Genomic DNA, 6,846 nt, shown 5'->3' on the forward strand with positions numbered 1-6,846 from the left:
CCTTTTTTTCCTTTCAGTGTATTGACTGAAAATCAACAATTTATATTAAAAGCAAAGAAAAATAATATTCTCTCTAGCCACAGTGACTTACAACACCATCTCTCCTGTAATCAAGATATTGCTGAATTATGGTGCTATAAACAAACACTTCTGATATAACCACAAACACTGTGGGACATGTAACACATTGGCAGTATATTTCAAGTGACAAACTCATTTATTGTGGGGAGTGGAAGGAGGAAAACAACACCTTTCCAGAAGCTGCTGCAAGGAATTACAGCAAAGAATGACCAGAGCTTAAGGATACAGAAACAGTAATTCTACTAACCTGACCAGAAAAAAAAGCACTTCAAAGTATGAAGCAAATCAGACCAGTACCAGTAGCTTAGAATGTGAGGACACAGGACTTGATTATTCTCTCCCTCCCACTGGCATAAATCAAGATTAATTCCATAGCACTTAACAGAATCACCACGCTGTGAGACTGGTGTAACGAAGTAGCTCCCAGGAGGTTGGGGAAGTGAGCCCACAGCTATCCTGTAGTGTTGGCAGGCTGATGTGGAGGCTTCCTTGCTTGCAGGTGGGACTTGAGTAACAATCATGAATCATTAAGGTAAATAACTATCTGAAAGATCAAAGTGCTCAGGATGTGAAACTAGCTCCTGCCAGATGCTGTGGAGGCAGAGAACAGGCTGGAGGCTGCTTGCCGAAGAGGTTTCATCTCTTGCTGTGTTCCAGGTGGCTGCTGGGTCACTTTGGTCAGCAAGATTGGAAGAGAGCCATTATTTGCTTCCTTAGTGGTCTGCCAGCCCTTGTGTTTGGTGAGTTTCAGGTCATGAGACTTCCTTGCCTAAACAGAGTGATTTTGTATGATGTTTTATTTAGCCGCGATGTGCTAGTCTGTTTTGGTAGTGATCTGCTGCCGGAGTTGTTAAGTACATGTGAGCTGTCAGTAGTGACTCTCTTGGCTGTAACCAGGACTGTGAATGGAGCCGGGAAAGGAAGATGAGCTGGGCAGCTGTTCAGTAACTCCCCAGCCACATGCAAATGAACATCCATGCCATGTGGTGGCAATGGGGAAGGGACAGAGGGACATCGCCTCCTTACATCCTCTTAGTAAACCTACCCCTGGAAAAGATAATGTATATAATCATCTGCATGCGTAGATGAATTTAATAATGATTGTGGTCAGGAAGTATCTGTGTCTTAAAACCTGTGTATTTATATGAATACGTAGAGTATGAATACATATCCAAAGCTTGCGTGGCATTTGCAGAGCTGACTTTGAAGTAAAAAACCCAAGTGTGTGACATGTAGGGTGACCTAGCCGAGCTTGTGGGTGAGGACAGTTAGAGTGCCATTGCTTCCGGAAGGCTGTGTTTCCAAACGTGCTGTTACAAGAACACTGGGGTTCTCTGCCTTTAGTTTTAAGTGGGTTTGGGGCTGAGGGGAATAAAGCTCCAAGCAATCCCACCGCAGAGTTTGTAAATGAGAACAAAAATGCATTGAATGGGAGCTGTTCAGCTTACAGACTTCTGATGATTTTGACAGAGGAGCTTAAAAGTTCCTTGAATAATAGGTCTGTGATTTCTGGCAGCCCGTAAGTGCTGAACTTCTTTGGATTTCAAAGCAAATAGATACATCTTAACAAAGACTACCTTGTGTCATACTTAAAATTATAGCACATAGATTAAAATAAAAAGTGTGTACTTGTCCCTCCTGGGACACTGGGAAAGGGAAAAGCATTATCAGAGTTCTTTAAACTCATCTTACAGTATTGAACCAATTATTTTGTTAAAACTGGATTTGTTTTCTGCCTCTCAATGAGAACATTTGAAGTCTATCATCTCCACCATTTATGAGTTACCAGTATGCAAGTGTAAAATTTCCAGTTGGAACATATGGTATTGGAGGGAACAAGGGGGAAATATCTGATTGCTCGCTCTCCCCAAACTCCAAATCTATTGCATTTAGTATTTTGCTCACAGTTCCTGCAGGGGGAAATAAAAGAAATCATCTCTGAGCTGAGACCAAGCACTGAACATTTCACCCTGAATAGGAATCTGTTTGAGAAACTTATAAGCAGCTGAAAAGGGAGTAAAAAATATGTTTCCGTTTCTTGACTGGGGTTGCAGCTATGGGCTGAACTTGCCATCAGTAACAAAAACCTTTTGAACCTTCTTCTCTAAGTTCTGACACTTGGTTTGGGGATGTCCCTGAAGTCCATGAAAGGCCAATCTTCCCTGTGTAAGGAGGGACTCTCCATGACTCCGCTAATAGAGGAACTGACCATTCTACCTGCGTTAACTCAAGTGGTTTGTGACCACCTGCACCATTTGTGCAGAGGCTTGCCAGGGATATGGAGCAGCCCTGGGCACTTGCATCAGGTGTGCCTGATGGATAAGAACACGCTGGCAACTATAACCCAGCCCCTGGGGATGGCTGGGCTCTGGTCTTGAAGGAGCTGTTGCTGGTGTGATGGTAGATGTATAACACGGGGTCTGCCTAGAAGCAGAGGATCACTAGCTGAAGTGTGACCAGAGACCCCTCACAGCTCTAGTCGCTGCCTCTGCTGAGAGACTTCGAACGCTCTGGAGAAAGGCAGAAGGACTGGAATGTCATTTTCTACCTTGAGGTTTTACACAGAATTAGATTTTGGGTTTCTGTCTGCCCAAGCACACAGACAAAGTAACTCTGTTGGGGCATGTTGCTCCTGCTAGATGGCCTTGCTTCCAGCCAGTGCAAGAGGACAGAGAAAGGAGGAGGTTTTCCTTCCTCCATGATCACGCCCTCACCTCCCCATGGTATCGATGAGGCTGGGCAGTTCAAGGGGTGCCCTCAGAGCTGGGTGTGCAGGCGGTGGGGCTGCTCTGGCCTGCTGCAAAGACCTGAAAACATGCTGCACCTCTGAGCCCTGAGGTGCTCACAGACTGCGCAGGACATCTTGCAGGGCATACTGCCTGGGTTAATCCCTATGTTCAGCAGAGCCCAAGTCGTGCCACACAACGGTTACTGAAAATGATCATGTAGACCTTCCTTCTGTGCAGGGTAGTGAGTATCCCTGTCCTTTGGTTCTTGGCACAGCAGAGACAGTTAGCATTGAGCAACTGGGCTGTAGGATGCAAGAAACAGGCTTATCGCTCTTCATCGTGGCAGAATAAGGAAGGACTAAGCCTGTAGCCCTGGGAATCAATATGACCAAATCACAAAAGAGAAGCCTTTCACTCAGCCGCATGGATGGTTGTGTAGTGCCGCTTGTACAACCAAATCTCTCCTTCCTGCCATTCAGACAGAAAGCAGCATGTTTTGGAGTAACTTCCCTGGGAGGGGGAGGAACAGATGTTTGAACCAGAAGAGTATGTGACAGTTGGGAGAGACAGCGTGGAAACGCACAGTTGAAAGGAGAAATCTGATGGGAGTGTGATGACAGCAGCAGGACTCCAGTGACAAGGAGTGGGAAGGAGAACAAGCAGGAAAGAGTGTTACTTCGAAAGCTGAGCAAAGTGCACAAGAAGATGTGTCAGGAAAGTGTCAGGGAAAGGGAGAGAGGAAATGTGAGAGTAGAGACAGGCTTTGGGATCTGTCTGCAAGCACGTGTGACCTGTTGCCTGACAAACGAAGAAAGGAACGCCTTTTATTCCTCTGCCTTCTTCAACCGAGTTAAATCTTTTTGCAGCTAAGCTAGCTGGCCAGCTCTGTTGGAGCTCTTCAAGCATCCAGTCAGCGCTTGTGAAAGGTAAAGCTGCCTGTGCTCCTCCAAAGCACTGAGGTCGGGGGTGGCCGAGACTGTAGCCTGGGTCTTTCTTCTTCCTGGTGCCTTTGCAGGGTAGCACAGTAACTACGCACCTTAGGATTTCTGGATGCTTCAAAAGAAAAAGAAGTGGTGGCAGCCTCATAGCAGGCTTCCCCTCTGCGACTGTGCAGTGATCACTAGGGCAGGGTGTGTGAGAAGAGAAAGAGAAGTGAGTGTACATTCCTCCTGCAGCAGGGAGGGACCTCTCCAGCAGCGCCTTACCCTGGTGATATAAATCACAGCTCTGCAGTGTCCGGTTTTACCTTAGTTCAGCAGATGTGCAAGGCACGCTGGGAGCATGTCACTGGAGTGTAAAGCCCCTGATGGTAGAGATCCTGTAAGCAGGGGGAGGGGGCTCTAGAACTTCTCCCACTGAGAGATTTACAAGTGCAGTTTTGCAGACCCCTTCCTGCGCTCAGATTCACCACTGACCCCCCAGTATGCCTTGAGAGATGCAAACCTTCCAGTTCTGCTTTGTGTCCTCTTGTAGGGAGGGAGAATTTCTCTGAATATGGGGTAAGTCTTGAAATGCATTAACAAAGTGATTGTCAGGTACACGCCAGCCACGGCTGGCTGTGCCAGGAGCTGGGATCTGTCACTGGATGTTGCACAGCTGGTGGCTCCCTCATCCTTCATAGAAACACTGGCATTCATTTCCTGCTGTGAAATCTCAACATATTTAGGGGACAGGCAACATCCCCTATGTTATACAATATATACAAGGGGAAAGGCTTCACCAGGTCATGGAGGCAGGTCAGAATGTGCTGCATCTGACAGGTCTGGGGGAGAGGAGCCTTGCTGGGGAGCAGCAGGGGCCTGTGAGTAGTATGGGCTGTCTAGGGTCGATGCTCAGTCAGCAATGCGTTTTTTTGTTTATTTATTTTTAGGAGGAAATGGATGGGGAGGAATGTGAGGCGAAAACAGAGAAGACTCATTCCTCCTTGTTAGGGTGCGTACTCTTGGCTGGAATGATTCATCCCACACCAATGCAATGGTATCCAGTTGTATGTACTCTGCGTGAGTCATCGTGGGCGGGTTGCAGCAGAGCCTAGGAGGTGCTCCAGTAACCCCAGTGCTCTGGAGAGAGTGATCCTGGGGTTGGTGATGACTCTTAGTCTTCTTGGATGCAGCATCTCAGAGATACGGTGAAGGGAGGAAGGGGAGGCCAGCATCTTACCTGACCTGCTACGGTTAGGAGCAGATTTAAACAAAACCAAGGGATTTGGAACCTACTGCAGTTGCTAAACTAGTGGAAAAACTGACCTTCTAGGAAATCAGACACACTGGTTCTCTCTCCCAACCAGTACTCATGAACTCCTCGACTCACCTTTGGCTCCTTATTGCTGAGCCAGTCCTTGCTGGCCCTTATGCTCCTCTGCAACAGCACAGGGTGTCTTTGGGGACAGAATCATCTGCCCTTATGACAATGAGCAAGTCACCCTCAGCAATCCCATCATCTGATGACGTACTCTTGAGCTCCCGCTTGGACTGGGGGCTCTGCTGAGTGGCACCATGTAGTGGCATTTTTTGAGACACTCCATTCAGCAGCTGCAGCCAGTCTGGGTGGTGGAGCCTATTGGAAAGTGCCCTTGGTCAAGACACCGTGGCAGTGCAAGGGTGTTGAGCGCCATTGGAGAAACAACATGAGGAAGGTGTGAAAAACTGAAGGACCTGCCTTTCCTTCCTCACCAGAAGCAGACACGGCAGGCTTATGGAGAGGGAGGAAGGTCTGGGCAGCATAAAGGCAATGTAGTCCATGTAAAGGTGATGTAGATATCTCTGGTGCCTGGGCTGATCGACTCAGCAGCAGGAACCTTCTTGGAGCTGGTCTAGGGGAAACTGCCGTGAGTGGTTCTCACCAATCAGTGCTTCCAAAGCTTTCCACATATGCAACAGATTTGGGACTGTGTGGCTTGTACTGGCTGTTGTTCACCCTGAGGCTGTGCTATGGGGTCTCGTGGCGAAGGGCAGAAAGAGGTGTGCAAGTTTCCAGGATGGCTTCAGCTAGGAGATGCATGGAGGAGCAGGCACCTTGGTATTTTCACCCAGGAGCAATAGGGCTGAGAATCGCCCAGACGCTTGGCTCTGCCTAGCAGAATCACACTTCTCTTCCCATTAATTTGCACAGGATCTTTTGGCCTTTGACTTCAGTAAGAGTCAGGATCAGATCCAAGGTGTATTTTCTGAAGTTACTCATGCAGCTACTGAAATTAAAATCTCACGAGTGAAAACCTGTCTTCCCTGCAGTCTAAATTCACAACAACTGAGCGGCCTTTGGTCTCTGGAGACAGTTTAAAAACCTTCTCAAGGTCTATGCTCTTGTGGAAAAAATAATTCAGATGATACTCGCCACATCTGACAGAGTTGTCAGCCTTTGTTCAATACAGTAAGGGCACTGCGTATCGAATTAATCAGGAATTCAACTCCACACTGTCTTGTACCTGGGAAACAGTGCATCAACAAACCCTGAGAAGATGCTGAAGTGTGAGAGAACACGAGTGGTTTCAGCCTCGGCCCTTCCAACCCAGATTTGCAGAGGTTTCCTTAGGACCAGAAGCCTGAGTTCCTCTGGCTTTCTCTGCAGCCGCACTCCTCGCAGAGAGCAGAGCCATATATCACCCGGCATTTTATGTGTGCCTAGGAAAGGGAGCCTGAATCCCCTTCCTGCACAGAGAGCTGACAGACTGAGGGCCAACACACAGCCCTCGGCATTTTTTATTTACCATAAACCTCTTAAATGAAGGCTGGGAGATTTTTTTCATTTACCGTGTTACTGTATGGAACCAATCACTATAAATTTAAATGGAGAGCTGGTAGGAGCACAGTTACCTTTTATATAATAATTGTGCAAGTGCTGCTGCTGAACCATTATTAGGATTATTCAGACCTTCTCAGATTTCATTGTAAAACATTAGGCTGTGAGAGGTACTGTAAGGGTGTGATTATCCAAGGAGAGTAAGTAGTACTGAGCGTTCTCGGCCAGAATTACTACAACAGGGGAGAAATGCTGAGTAGCTGGGAGTTAGAGGAAGCTGAGGAGCCACTCAGAAATA

This window comes from Cuculus canorus, chromosome 10 (genome assembly GCF_017976375.1).
Source record: "Cuculus canorus isolate bCucCan1 chromosome 10, bCucCan1.pri, whole genome shotgun sequence".
In the NCBI taxonomy this organism is placed as follows: Eukaryota; Metazoa; Chordata; class Aves; order Cuculiformes; family Cuculidae; genus Cuculus; species Cuculus canorus.